Source organism: Erinaceus europaeus, assembly GCF_950295315.1.
Source record: "Erinaceus europaeus chromosome 6 unlocalized genomic scaffold, mEriEur2.1 SUPER_6_unloc_35, whole genome shotgun sequence".
NCBI lineage: Eukaryota > Metazoa > Chordata > Mammalia > Eulipotyphla > Erinaceidae > Erinaceus > Erinaceus europaeus.
The window spans coordinates 173,353-187,904 of NW_026647142.1; the positions used below are offsets into that span (position 1 = coordinate 173,353).

General features: G+C 46.9%; 1 non-coding gene across 1 annotated transcript; it reads left to right on the forward strand.

The window, feature by feature from the left end:
- Nucleotides 1-13,959: 13,959 nt before the first annotated feature.
- Nucleotides 13,960-14,066, forward strand: LOC132536186 (U6 spliceosomal RNA). Its single transcript, XR_009547851.1, has one exon. It is a non-coding gene; the product is annotated as a U6 spliceosomal RNA (small nuclear RNA).
- The last annotated feature ends 486 nt before the right edge of the window (nt 14,067-14,552 follow it).

Consider the following 14,552-nt stretch of genomic DNA (forward strand, 5'->3'; position numbering starts at 1 on the left):
AGTTGGGCTGCCCAGTGCCAGTGTGGCCAGCACAGAATGCCAGGGGCTAGGACATCACAGAGGGCTCCTGTGGTTGCTCGGCCACGGGGACCCCGCCCATCCAGTTGACCAGCAGCCATGACCCCCACCCTGAACTTGACCTTGAGGGGTGGTGGCCAGCCACCAGAGCCAGAGCCCCAGGCCAAAGCAGGTGCAGGTCGGCCGGGCCAAGGGGCTATGGGCAGATTGGTGTGTGTCTGGGCATGGGGCTGGCATCTGAGAGCCCAGGGCTTGGGACCAAGTTCTGCCAGGCCCCTGTCCCACCATTTGCACTGACAAGCAGTCTTGCTGACTTACTGACAGTCCCCGCCCCAGAGATACCCACACCAGGTCCATGGGTGCCCTGAGCTGCCCCTGAGGATTGGTGGGTGCCTGCCTGGACACATGCCTCCTTAATGGAGGCCTCTATTAATCCCATTGCCTACTGATAGCTGCCCTCCTGCCCCTCCTCCTCCTCCTCCTCCTCTTCTTCCTCCACCTCTTCCTCCGCCTCCTCATCCTCCTCCACCTCCTCCTCCTTCTCTTCCTCATCCTCAGAGGGACTCACTCAGGGCCCTTGGTCTAGGCAAGCCAGGGCTGCTGCTCTGGCTGCTGCAGCTTCTATCCAGTGGGTGGGTGCAGGAATCTGTTCCTGTCAATCCCTGGTTCCTGGGACCTTCCATGCCTCCAGCTCCCCCCACTCTCTACTCCAGAACCCTCCTCAAGGATGCCACCTTCCTCCTTGCCCTCTGTCCCCCAGCTCCCCAACTAACATCTACTGTGTGCCTCCCTGCACTACTTTACTGCCACCCTGCTTCTGCGCTTCAGCCCTGGGGGCCCAGAGCCAGCCCAGCTGCCATCTCACCATCCAGCAGGGGGACCTGCCCTAACCCCCTGCCACCACACCCACACACACTGCCCTGCACACACTCACGGGCTCCCCTGCCTGCAGCCTGCCTCTCAAACAGTCTCCTTCTGCCCCCTAGGCCCCTCATAGCCTCTGCCATGGCCCCCCACAGACACCTGGGCATGAGCAGCGCAGACATGCTACAAGCTCCACTCGCCCCTACTCCATTTGCTCTATGATTGGTCAAGAACCTTTTTTTCATGCTGTAGGGGAGGGAGTTGAGAAAGTCCAATGTCCTGGGGAGCAAGAACTGCAAACAGTCCATCTACAATGTAACATTTGGGTCTCAGGCCGCCCAATCCCTAGTGTGCTGTGCAGACTTTTGACTGGCAAAAACACCCCATCTGAGCGTGAGATCTGGCTGGGCTAGTGGCGCTTTCTGTGGACTAGGACACAGACAGACAGAGTTTTCAGGTTCAAAACCTGTACTTCCCAGATGATGGTCATTCGCTACGGTTAAAAAAAAAAAAGGCTTTTTATTTATTTTTTCCCCCTGCCTGGGTAACCTGTCTGCTGCTTGTTTCTCAGTGAAAAAAGGGAAAGATCTTTTTTGGAGGGAAAAGGACCAAAATGCAGGCAGGTGGACTCTGTGGACGGTGGATGGGGAGTTGCTCCTGCTCTGGCACTAGAGCCCCAGCTGCTGTTCCAGGTGCTCTCTGATACCAGAGATCTCCGTTTGTCGTGTCATGACACTGTCTCCAGGACTGACCCTCAGGATAATGAAATTCAAAATGAGGCAGGTCATATTGCCTTCAAAAGTAAATCCAGTGAGGTTTGGCGGTATGTCAGAGGGTTAAGGCCTTGTGGCGCTCACAAAAAGAGGGGACAGGTGGAAGGGTCTGGGGTCTGGCGCCCAGACCCCCACCTGCAGGGGAGTCACTTTACAGGGTGTGAAGCATGTCTTTAGGGGCTCAATCTTTCTCTCCCACTCTGTATTTCCCCTGCTCTCTCCTTTTCTCTCTGTCTGATGCAAGGTCAAAACAAAAACAACAACCACAACAATAACCACCTCAGTGACCAAGCAACAAGGGCAGCGAAAGGGGAACAAAAGGAGTGCAGGGGCTGTGGATTATTCTTGGCGCAGGCACTGAGCTGAGGCAATAACCACTTTAGGCAATCAATAAATCAATCAATCAAAGAATAAGTAATACAGGTAACAGAGATGTATAGGTCCCTGTGTGTTTCCAGAGTTAATGTAAATGCACTTTTGTTTATTTCTTCATTTATTTATTACCTTGCCACGAGAATTTCTTTTCATTGCTAAAAAAAAAGTGTCCCATCAAGGGTACCAGGTGGTGCCACACCCACTTAAGCACTCATGTTACAATGCAGGGGGAATGGGCTTCAAGACCCTGGCCCCCACCTGCTGGGGGAAATCTTTACAAGTGGTGCAGAAGTGCTGCAGGTGACTCTCTCTGTGTCACAAACTCTCTATCCCTCCCTTCCCTCTCCATTCCTGTCTATTTATTCCAATAAATAATCAAGAAAATTGAAAGTAAAAAAAGAAAAAGGAAAAGGAAATATTCCACTACTTCAATGGGGCTACTCAGGAAAATGCTTTCCTTGTTAAGATGCTCACAGCATACCATATGCAGAAAGGCAAAGACGCCATGTATTTTTTAACCCAGTTTTTATATTTATTTATTTGTTTTATTTAGGTGCTTATTCATTTTTGTTATTGATTAATTAATGTTTTACATTTGACATAGACTCTGGCTCTGACACCAGCCGTCTCAAGTACAGCTAGATGGTACTCTGCCTCTACAAAACCAATCCATTGAGCTCTCCATGCATCCATCCATCCACCCATCAATCTATACATCCATCCATCTATCCATCCATGCATCCATCCATCCATCCATCCATCCATCCATCCATCCATCCACCAGTCAACCAAGCTAAGTACAAAAGGAGATCTCTCTTTGAATGGTTAAGACAAACCAGGATGCATAGGTAGGTTGCAAAGGGGCGAGTTCAGCTGAATAGGGCAGAGGGGCTGAACCAGGGAATGTGTTGGGTGGTGTGGGTGTTGGTGGGGTGAGACAGAGACCTGTGAGTGGGGTCACCACAGGGGCAGGAAGGGGGTGGAAGGGGTTGGGAACAGCTGTCACTGGAGAACCATCACAAGTGCTGGAGCTTTGAGCAGGGCACCCGCAATAGAAGACAGTCAACGGAGAGAAGCAAAGTGCAGAGGAGAGGAGAGGGGAGAGGATGGTGAGGGCAGGAGAGGACAGGAGAGGACAGGAGTGGAGGGGACCTGAGAAACCTACCTGGACAAAGGCAGCATACAGACATCCAGGAGGGCAGGCAGGCATGCAGGCAGCTCTGGCCTGGGCTCCCTGGATCCCGGGCACACCTTCACCTGTCTTCTCTTGGCTGCCAGCCCTGAGGTCCCTTGTCGGTCAGCACTGGCTTCCCATCCTTCCGTCCCTCTGTGCCAGGGCCCAGGCGTCTGGGCGCTGCTGGCTGACCTAGTGGCAGGGCAGTTGGGCTGCCCAGTGCCAGTGTGGCCAGCACAGAATGCCGGGCGCTAGGACATCACAGAGGGCTCCTGTGGTTGCTAGGCCAAGGGGACCCCGCCCATCCAGTTGACCAGCAGCCATGACCCCCACCCTGAACTTGACCTTGAGGGGTGGTGGCCAGCCACCAGAGCCAGAGCCCCAGGCCAAAGCAGGTGCAGGTCGGCCGGGCCAAGGGGCTATGGGCAGATTGGTGTGTGTCTGGGCATGGGGCTGGCATCTGAGAGCCCAGGGCTGGGGACCAAGTTCTGCCAGGCCCCTGTCCCACCATTTGCACTGACAAGCAGTCTTGCTGACTTACTGACAGTCCCCGCCCCAGAGATACCCACACCAGGTCCCTGGGTGCCCTGAGCTGCCCCTGAGGATTGGTGGGTGCCTGTTTGGACACATGCCTCCTTAATGGAGGCCTCTATTAATCCCATTGCCTACTGATAGCTGCCCTCCTGCCCCTCCTCCTCCTCCTCCTGCTCCTCCTCTTCTTCCTCCACCTCTTCCTCCTCCTCCTCATCCTCCTCCACCTCCTCCTCCTTCTCTTCCTCATCCTCAGAGGGACTCACTCAGGGCCCTTGGTCTAGGCAAGCCAGGGCTGCTGCTCTAGCTGCTGCAGCTTCTATCCAGTGGGTGGGTGCAGGAATCTGTTCCTGTCAATCCCTGGTTCCTGGGACCTTCCATGCCTCCAGCTCCCCCCACTCTCTACTCCAGACCCCTCCTCAAGGATGCCACCTTCCCCCTTGCCCTCTGTCCCCCAGCTCCCCAGCTAACATCTACTGTGTGCCTCCCTGCACTACTTTACTGCCACCCTGCTTCTGCGCTTCAGCCCTGGGGGCCCAGAGCCAGCCCAGCTGCCATCTCACCATCCAGCAGGGGGACCTGCCCTAACCCCCTGCCACCACACCCACACACACTGCCCTGCACACACTCACGGGCTCCCCTGCCTGCAGCCTGTCTCTCAAACAGTCTCCTTCTGCCCCCTAGCCCCCTCATAGCCTCTGCCATGGCCCCCCAAAGACACCTGGGCATGAGCAGCGCAAACATGCTACAAGCTCCACTCGCCCCTACTCCATTTGCTCTATGATTGGTCAAGAACCTTTTTTTCATGCTGTAGGGGAGGGAGTTGAGAAAGTCCAATGTCCTGGGGAGCAAGAACTGCAAACAGTCCATCTACAATGTAACATTTGGGTCTCAGGCCGCCCAATCCCTAGTGTGCTGTGCAGACTTTTGACTGGCAAAAACACCCCATCTGAGCGTGAGATCTGGCTGGGCTATTGGCGCTTTCTGTGGACTAGGACACAGACAGACAGAGTTTTCAGGTTCAAAACCTGTACTTCCCAGAAGATGGTCATTCGCTACGGTTAAAAAAAAAAAAAGGCTTTTTATTTATTTTTTTCCCCCTGCCTGGGTAACCTGTCTGCTGCTTGTTTCTCAGTGAAAAAAAGGGAAAGATCTTTTTTGGAGGGAAAAGGACCAAAATGCAGGCAGGTGGACTCTGTGGACGGTGGATGGGGAGTTGCTCCTGCTCTGGCACTAGAGCCCCAGCTGCTGTTCCAGGTGCTCTCTGATACCAGAGATCTCCGTGTGTCGTGTCATGACACTGTCTCCAGGACTGACCCTCAGGATAATGAAATTCAAAATGAGGCAGGTCATATTGCCTTCAAAAGTAAATCCAGTGAGGTTTGGCGGTATGTCAGAGGGTTAAGGCCTTGTGGCGCTCACAAAAAGAGGGGACAGGTGGAAGGGTCTGGGCTCTGGCGCCCAGACCCCCACCTGCAGGGGAGTCGCTTTACAGGGTGTGAAGCATGTCTTTAGGGGCTCTATCTTTCTCTCCCACTCTGTATTTCCCCTGCTCTCTCCTTTTCTCTCTGTCTGATGCAAGGTCAAAACAAAAACAACAACCACAACAATAACCACCTCAGTGACCAAGCAACAAGGGCAGCGAAAGGGGAACAAAAGGAGTGCAGGGGCTGTGGATTATTCTTGGCGCAGGCACTGAGCTGAGGCAATAACCCCTTTAGGCAATCAATAAATCAATCAATCAATGAATAAGTAATACAGGTAACAGAGATGTATATGTCCCTCTGTGTTTCCAGAGTTAATGTAAATGCACTTTTGTTTATTTCTTCATTTATTTATTACCTTGCCACGAGAATTTCTTTTCATTGCTAAAAAAAAGTGTCCCATCAAGGGTACCAGGTGGTGCCACACCCACTTAAGCACTCATGTTACAATGCAGGGGGACTGGGCTTCAAGACCCTGGCCCCACCTGCTGGGAGAAATCTTTACAAGTGGTGCAGAAGTGCTGCATGTGACTCTCTCTGTGTCACAAACTCTCTATCCCTCCCTTCCCTCTCCATTCCTGTCTATTTATTCCAATAAATAATCAAGAAAATTGAAAGTAAAAAAAGAAAAAGGAAAAGGAAATATTCCACTACTTCCATAGGGCTACTCAGGACAATGCTTTCCTTGTTAAGATCCCCACAGCATACCATATTCAGAAAGGCAAAGACGCCATGTATTTTTTAACCCAGTTTTTATATTTATTTATATGTTTATTTATTTATTTATTTATTTATTTAGGTGCTTATTCATTTTTGTTATTGATGAATTAATGTTTTACATTTGACATAGACTCTGGCTCTGACCAACGGTCTCAAGTACCCCTAGATGATACTCTGCCTCTACAAAACCAATCCATTGAGCTCTCCATGCATCCATCCATCCACCCATCAATCTATACATCCATCCATCCATCCATCCATCCATGCATCCATCCATCCATCCATCCACCAGTCAACCAAGCTAAGTACTAAAGGAGATCTCTCCTTGAATGGTGAAGACAAACCAAGATGCATAGGTAGGTTGCAAAGGGGCGAGTTCGGCTGAATAGGGCAGAGGGGCTGAACCAGGGAATGTGTTTGGGGGTGTGGGTGTGGGTGGGGTGAGCCGGAGACCTGTGAGTTGGGTCACCTCAGGGGCAGGAAGGGGGTGGAAGGGGTTGGGAACAGCTGTCACTGGAGAACCATCACAGGTGCTGGAGCTGTTGAGCAGGGCACCCGCAATAGAAGACAGTCAAAGGAGAGAAGCAAAGTGCAGAGGAGAGGAGAGGGGAGAGGATGGTGAGGGCAGGAGATGAAAAGGTTTTAGTCCTTTATTAGTACACACATAGGGGTTTATTTATGGAATTTTAATTTTGTTTTGTTGGTCTATAAATTGGTTTTGTTACAGTGCTATAACTTTTTAATTGCTATTGTTTTGTAGCATCAATGGAAGTCAGGAATGTTATATATGCATTGTTTGGTTTTTGCTAGACTGCTATGGTGCTGACTCCCCTCTGGACATCTTTAATAAAATATTTTCAATAAATGTGAAAACACATACTTTGGGATTCATAGTGTGATTATTAATACATGATTTTTAGTTTCCATACTTAGCATATTTAAGATTAAAGTAGATTTTTAAATTAATTCAACCATATATAATTAAATGTTTATATGGCAAATTTAGTAAAAATGTAAAACCAAGGTCTCTTTTGCAGTCTTCTCCTTGGGAAACAGAAGATGGCTTGTCATTTTTTTTTTTTATTTAAGACCTTTATTAACAGATGCTTGCAGCTTGTTGCCTTTTTTTTTGAAAAAAATCAAGTTGTAAACTTTTATTACAAATTCAAAATGAGGTTCTTAAAAATCTCAACTTGACCAGATATGAAACAATTTAAAAACCTTTAAAGGTGTATTGAGAAAAACCAGGCCTTTAAAAAAAAAAAACATGTTTGACATTACCAAAAAGAGACATCTTTAGGTAAAAATAATAAAAACCCCCTTGCTGCATAGATAATGCAGATAGTTCTGGTTATCTAGTCAAGGGGCAAAAAGCAAGCACTTAAGGACTTCAGCTCATTCCTGTTGTTGAAACCATATCTGCTCCTTACATTGACCATTTTACTGTTCCCATAACCTTCATTGCCTTGATCTTCTTGTCCCTGCCAGCAGGCGCCACCGATATGAGGCTGCCTGGGCAGCCGCTCCCTGTGCCACTACCCGTGGCACCAGGCTTGGTGTCGGTGGTGCTGAGGGTGGGGGCGGCCTGTGGCTGCTGGGTCTAGGCCACTCTGCTCATGGTTGCCATGATGGTCACTGAGGCCAGCTGCTGCAGCTGCAGCTCCTCCCAGGGTGTGATGGCAACTAGGAGGCGGTGCAGGGCTCTCTGGGGTCCGCTCTCAGCTTGTCATTTTTAAACCAGGTTCTAGTAGGAATGAACATGTCTGGCTCCACTCAGAAACATTTCTTTTTAATATTTACTATGGTTTTCAATTTCCCATCCTTTCCCATCCAAGTTCAGCTCATTAGCAAATCTTAGCAAAGATCTTGTTTAATATTTTGGCATCTATGTTCATCAGAGATATTGGTCTGTAGTTTTCCTTTTTTGTTCTGTCCCTATCAGCTTTTGGTATCAGGGTGATGTTGGCTTCATAGAAGGTGGAAGGGAGTATACCTGTTTCTTCAATCTTATGGAAAAGCTTAAGAAGTATGGGTACTAACTGTTTCCTGAAAGTTTTAAGGAGAATGTTGTTTAGTTTCCAACTTCTGTGACTTTTAATAATCTTCTGTTTGTTGTTAAATGTTAGTTTTACTCCACTGTGGTCTGAAAGATACGTGGCATGATTTTGATGCTCTTGAATTTATTGATCCTGTCTTTGTGGCCTAATATGTTATCTATCCTTGAGTATGTATTATGTGGATTTGAAAAGAAGGTGTATGCCAGTTTTTTGGGGTGAAGGACTCTGAAAATGTCCAAGAGGTCTAGTCTGTCTATCTCTTCATTCAATTCTCTTGTATCTTTGTTGGTTCTCTGCTTTGTTGATCTGTCTAAGTGTGAGAGTGGGGTATTGAAGTCTCCCACTATTACTGTATTATTATTGATGTATTATTGAAATTCTTTCAGTAAGCACTTGACATATTTAGATGGCCCCTCACTGGGTACATAGATGTTAATAATTGTTATGTCTTCTTGGCTGATTGATCCTCTAATCATTATGTAATGTCCTTGCCTATCTTTTGTTACTTTTTTTAACCTAAAATCTATAGTGTCTGAGATGAGAATGGCTGTTCCTGCCCTTTTTTGTAGTCCGTTAGCCTGTATGATAGTTTTCCATCCTTTCACTTTAAGTCTGTGTTTATCTTGTTGTGACAGATGTGATTCTTGCAAGCAGCATATGGTTGGGTTATGCTTTCTGATCCATCCCCCCACTCTGTGCCTTTTGATGGGTGAGTTTAAACCATTGACATTTATTGATATTATGGATTTAATGTATTGTAGTGCCATTGTTCAAATAAAAATTTTTGTTTGCTCTGATATATTGCAAGTATTTATAGTGATGTTCTTGTTTATAAGAGGTCTTTTAGAACCTCTTTCAGGGCCGGCTTGGTGATGGTTGCCTCCTTTAACTGTTGTTTGTCTAAGAAGGTTTTGATCCCTCCATCTAGTTTGAATGAAAGTCTAGCAGGATATATTATCCTTGGTTGAACCCCTTTTTCATTCAGGGCTCGATAGATATCTTGCCATTCTCTTCTGGCTTTTAGAGTTTGATTGGAGAAGTCTGCAGATAATCTTATGGCATTTCCCCTGTATGTGACTTTTTGTTTCTCTCTTGCAGCCTTTAGGATCCTTTGTTTATCCTTACTTATTCTCATAGTGACTATGATGTGTCTTAGTGTCTTCAGGTCTGGGTTGTATCTGTTTGGAACTCTCTGGACCTCTTGAATCTCGATGTCCTTTCTGTTATTCAGGTCTGGGAAGTTTTCTTCTATTATTTCCTCTAGAATGTTTGCTTCCCCTTCCTCTCTTTCTTCCTCTGGCAGGCCAATTAAATGAATGTTACTTCTTTTGAGATCATCCCATATGTCTCTGTTGTTGTTTCCAGTGTCTCTCAGTCTCTTTTTGAGCTCTTTCACCTCTTTCTTAGTTTTCTCTAACTTATCCTCTGTCTGACTAATTCTGTTTTCTGCTTCTGTTAGTCTGCTTTCCCTTGCCTCAGCTTTTTTCTTCATTAGAGCTATTTGAGGTTTCAGTTCTCTAATTGCCTCAAGATAATCAGTATTTTCCTTGGGGGTCTCAACTTGTTTTCCAAATAGTGCCATTCCTTTCCTCCAAAGTTGTTTTCATTTATGTCATTAATAAGTTTATTATTGCTTGTATCCTTTTCTTATCTATGGTTACTTCTGGCTGATTTGTAGTTTCTTCTGGGCTCTTGTCTTCATTCATTGGAGTAGCAGTTTTATTTGTTTTTGATCTACCCATTTTTAATGTGTTTCTTTTTTATGCTCTGTTATTCCTCTTTTGTTGTGTCTTCAGTACAATTAACACTGTACTAAATACCTTTATGACAATTGCACTCACCAACCTCAGGAATTACAATAGCAACTGTAGCAAGTATTGAAGCAGTTTAATCACTACCAGTTAGCCAAACAATATCTCCAGTCTGTGAAAAAATAGTAACCAAATCCCAGTGAAGAAGAAAGAGTAAAAAAAAAGGGATAACAAGAATAGACAGTTATGCAAATCTACTATCCACTGTATATTCTAGGGGTAACAAGAGGGGAAAGGGAACTAGAGCAGAGATAGACACATAGAGAGTCCACTCTGAGTCAGATTTCTTCCCCGAAATAATTCACAAATTCATAAAGGCAAAGAAGAAGGAAGGAAGAAGTGTATGACAAGATAAAAAAAGAAACAAGAGAGAGAAAAGATAAAAGATAAAAAAGAGCTGTAATTAAAGAGCAGTGAAAGGAAAGTTTTTTTGATTACTTTATTTTTAATTTAAGTTTTTTAATTAGCTAGGAGAAGGAAGGCGAGAGTCTGTAGAGGAGGTAGGAGTAATGAGACAAGTTCCTCCCACAATAGATAAGATGCCCACTACCCTAGCAATGAAAGATACCCTAAGAGTTAATTCTGATCAACCTAAAGGGGGGGGAGATATATGCCTTTACATAATATTAATAATAAAATAGAGCAGGGTAAAAAAAACACCCTGTCCCAGATTACCTCAAACCTCGTGAGCAGAGGTAGCTGATTGTTAAGAAAGAAGAAGAAAAATAATAATAAAAAAACCTCAGGACTAGACAAGGATAGCTGGGATAGACAATTATACAAATCTATTATCCACTGTATATTCTAGTGGTAGCTAAAGGAGGAAGGGAAGTTGATCAGAGATACTCATAGTGAGAGTCCACTCTGAGTCAGATTTCATCCCAAAAATAATTCTCAAACGTGTATCAGTGAATTCAGTGAAAGCACACTGTTTGGTGATGTAGGGGATGGGGCCTGTGGCTTTGGAAGCCACAAAAAAAAAGAGAGAGAGATAGAGAAAAGAAAAAGACAAGAAATAGAACAGTAATAAAAGAGCAGTTAAAGGAAAGAGTTTTTTATTTGTTTATTTTTTATTATTTAATTATCTATGTGGGGGAGGGGTGGCTACTTAGAAAGAAAAAAGGCCAGAGGTTTCAGAAGGGAATAGACTTAGAATGAATGGTACTCCCTGGTGGGACAGGAATCTTGGTAAAGAAAGAAGCTCAGCAGAGGAGCCTGCTAGGAGGTGGTCCCCCGGGATTGGTAATGGGGGGGGTGAGGGGGAGGAGGTTCGCTTTGGGAATAATAATTTAAAAGAAAAAAAAATTTTTCCTTTTTTTCTACTCTATTTTTAACCCAAATTAAGTTATAGTCACCTCCTTGGTAGGCCTATTTTAGTTGTATTCCAAAGGGATATATATTCCAAAGGGATATTATATTCCAAGGGATATATATTCCAAAGGGACATTATATTCCTACTGCTTTGTCCTCCTCTCATGCAGTCTCATCGTGCAGGTAGCAGGGATGGGTCTGGGCAAAGCCCTATTTCTTTTTCTGGCTCTGAGATTTTGAACTTTACATCCTGTCTCTAGATTTTATTCAAACTTAAGTCTGTCTCTAAACCCTAACACCATCAACACAAAATGAGTTGAGTTAGATTCTTAAAATTTATTTTGGATTTGAGTCCCCACCACACCTGCAGAGGAAAAGATTTGTGAATGGTGAAGCAGTGCTGCAGGTTTCTCTCTCTCTCTCTCTTTCTCTCTCTTCTCCCTCTTTACTTCCCATTTCCTTTTTGATTTCTTCTGTTACTATCCAATAAACAAAGATAATAAAAATATTTTTATTTTTTAATTTTTAAAATATTTATTTCCCTTTTGTTACCCTTGTTGTTTTATTGTTGTAGTTATTATTGTTGTTATTGATGTCCTTGTAGTTGGATAGGACAGAGAAAAATGGAGAGAGGAGGGGAAGACAGAGGGGGAGAGAAAGATAGGCAGTGAAGCAGGTCTGCAGGTGTCTATCTTTCTCTCACCCTGTCTTCCATTCTTCTCTTCTTCCCTTTGTCCCAGCTGCATCCACAGCAGCACCATGGAGCCCTGAGGCCCGCGCCCTGAGACCCTGTCGCCCCCTGTCACATTGAGTAGCATAGCATCGCATCACCCCCAGGCAGCATTGAGCCATGCCACGTTGTGTAGCACCCATTGGCCCCAGTGCTGGGGCCTGGGCCCTGCGCCCAGAGCGCCCAGCAAGAACTGTGCGGAGTCCCTGTGTGGAAGTACTGCTTGGGAATCCCCAAGGTGCTGTGCCAGACAGCAGCCAGTGGCCAGGTCCATAGTGCTGGAGCCCATCTAGTGAGATTCCTCCAATTCCAAGTAAGTGGCCCCTGGTTCCTGTGCCCTTGAAGGCTGGGTTGTTGTGCCCACCTGGGAAGGTGCTGGGTGGGGTGAGGGGCAAAGTCGGGGTACAGCCGCAGAGGGGCCAGCACCCCCGGACCCAGTACCCCGGGACAGGCGCACCCCTTAGAGGTGGCTGCACACCCCCCCAAACCTCCAGCACCCAGCGGCCTTGAGCAGGGCGCTCCCCGAGATGGAGCCATGCCCACCCCAGGCAGGGGCGCACACAGAGGAGGTGTCCGTGAGCCCCCAGACCCCGCACCCCTGGCAGGGACACCCTGGAAGGGTGGCTGTGCGCCCCCAGATCGTGCTGCTTTTGGCTTCCCTGAGCGTGAGCGTAGGGACCCCGCCGGAGAGTCTGGGCAGCCGGCCTTCCCTTTCCTTCCTCCTGGGAGAGGGGTCCTAGGTCCCTGGGCTTCACCCAGCGTGTCAGTGCTGGTGGCACCAAGTGCCCCGAGGGTGAGGACCCGCCAGTGCAGCTGGAGTCCAGGCAGTGCGCCTCCCGCACACCCCAAACGCCCTGGCAGGAGGGGACCCCGGAACCCACCGACCTGGCTTCAGGGGCAGCCAGGTCCAGAAAACTTTCCATGTGTCCGCCCACCCGAAATGTGCACCCGCTGTCCTTCCTCTCGGTGTGGCCCACGACGAGGTCCTCGGGGTACGGCTGTTTGGAATCCTGAACTTCGAGTTTGGTCTGGGGAAACATGGCGAGCCAAGCTCCCAAATTAGGGTGAAGGAGGCTGGGGCACGGGGTGCGGGTCCAGGTTGGGGGTCTCCTCGCACTAATAGAACTGGAGTGTTTTCTCTGCCTCTGTCTCTCTCAGAAGAGACATGCATTTCAGAGGGGTGCCCCAAGCCAGCTGGCTCCAACCCTTGTTGAGCCCTGGGCCCGGGCTGTGGATTGGGTCTGGGATGAAGGTCTGGCACTTTGCAACCTGCTGGTCCTGGAGGGCACTGCCAACATCCACCCCCAACCCCCCTCGTTCCGGTGGCCTGGGCCTGGCAGGGCTCTGTGTGTGGTCGGGGGTGGGCAGGGGTCGCCTGGGGTTCTTGTGTCTGTGGGGACAGTCCTGGGGAGACTGCAGTCTGCCTAGTCACACAATGGGGCAGCCAGGATGCTGGCAGGTGGGAGCTGCACTAGGAGCCCCACAGAGCCAGGCAGCAGCCTATCTTGGAGCTGGGTAGGAACCGCGGTTTTTTTTTTTAAATGAAATTAAAAAAATGAAATTAAAAAAAGGAAAAATGTTATTTATTAATACAAAAAAGAGAAGCAGAGCATGAATATGGCACATGCAAATCTGGGGATTGAATTCAGGACTTAATTCGTACAGAGCCATTGCCCTAGCCATTCTGCAATTCTAAAGTATAAATAGGTTATTTTATTTTTGTTGTTGTTGTTGTCACCAAGGTCTCATTGTCTCCCTTTCTTTTTTTTTCTTGTCTATTCTTTTCCACTCTTTTTAATTTTTATTTATTTTTCCATTTTGTTGCCCTTGTTGCTTAACATTGTGTGCTGATTAATGTCGTTGTTGTTGGATAGGACAGAGAGAAATGGAGAGAAGAGGGGAAGACATAGAGTGGGAGAGAAAGACAGACACCTGCAGACCTGCTTCACCACCTGTGAAGGGACTCCCGGGCAGGTGGGGAGCCAGGGGCTAGAACCGCGATCTTTCCTCTGGTCCATGAGCTTTGCGCCATGTGCTCTTAACCCGCTGTGCCACTGCCTGACTCCAACTGTCTCCATCTCTTAACACTTTTTAAATAAGATTATAATATAGTCCTAGCTTCCATAGTACATATACTAAAATTGGCATGTTACATAGAAGATTAGCATGGCCCCTGCTCAAGGATTACACACAGATTCATGAGGCATACCATATTTTTTCAAAAAAATGATTATAAAATATATGTACACACATATAAATAATTATAATATTTTAAAGAGCCAGTTAATGCAACCTGGGAGGCGGTTCAGTGGCAGGAGATCTGGATTTGTATGTGTGGGATCCCAGGTCTGTCTGAACTCTGGTTCTACATATGCTGAAGCTCTTTTAAAAGATTTATTAATCAGTGAGGGAGAAAGGGAGGAGAGAGAGAGAGAGAGAGAGAGGAAAAACACTATAGCATCAGTCTGGAACATGTGATGCTGGAGGTAGAATTCAGGACCTCATGCTTGAGTCCAAAACTCCAACCACTCTGCCAGCCTGCAGGACTGCAGATTGGCTTTTTTGAATAAAATCATGGTAATATTGTTCTCTTAACTGTACATATTTTAAATAATACAAAGTCTTTTTAAAATTTTTTCTCAAATATTGTGCCTGGGGATCAATCCCACCCAGAACCTTGCACCTGCATGGGACAGCTGAGAGG